Genomic DNA, 233 nt, shown 5'->3' on the forward strand with positions numbered 1-233 from the left:
TTACCACCACTTCTTCTTCTACTACTACTACTACTACTACTACTACTAGTATTACTTCTACGACTACTAATTCTTCTACTACTACTACTACTACTACTACTACTAATAATAATAATAATAATAATAATACTCCTACTTCTACTACTATTATCACCACTTCTTCTACTACTACTACTACTACTACTACTACTACTACTACTACTACTACTACTACTTCTACTCGTATTACTTCT

The 233-nt window shown here is 30.5% G+C and overlaps 1 protein-coding gene across 1 annotated transcript in view; it reads right to left on the minus strand.

The window, feature by feature from the left end:
• LOC119420248 (adhesion G-protein coupled receptor G2-like) overlaps positions 1-233 on the minus strand; it is a 40,956-nt gene that overhangs the window by 18,568 nt on the left and 22,155 nt on the right. The gene's annotated exons all lie outside the window — the stretch shown is intronic.

The sequence above is a fragment of the Nematolebias whitei genome, chromosome 14 (assembly GCF_014905685.2).
Source record: "Nematolebias whitei isolate Nwh7 chromosome 14, NemWhi1, whole genome shotgun sequence".
Classification (NCBI taxonomy): Eukaryota; Metazoa; Chordata; class Actinopteri; order Cyprinodontiformes; family Rivulidae; genus Nematolebias; species Nematolebias whitei.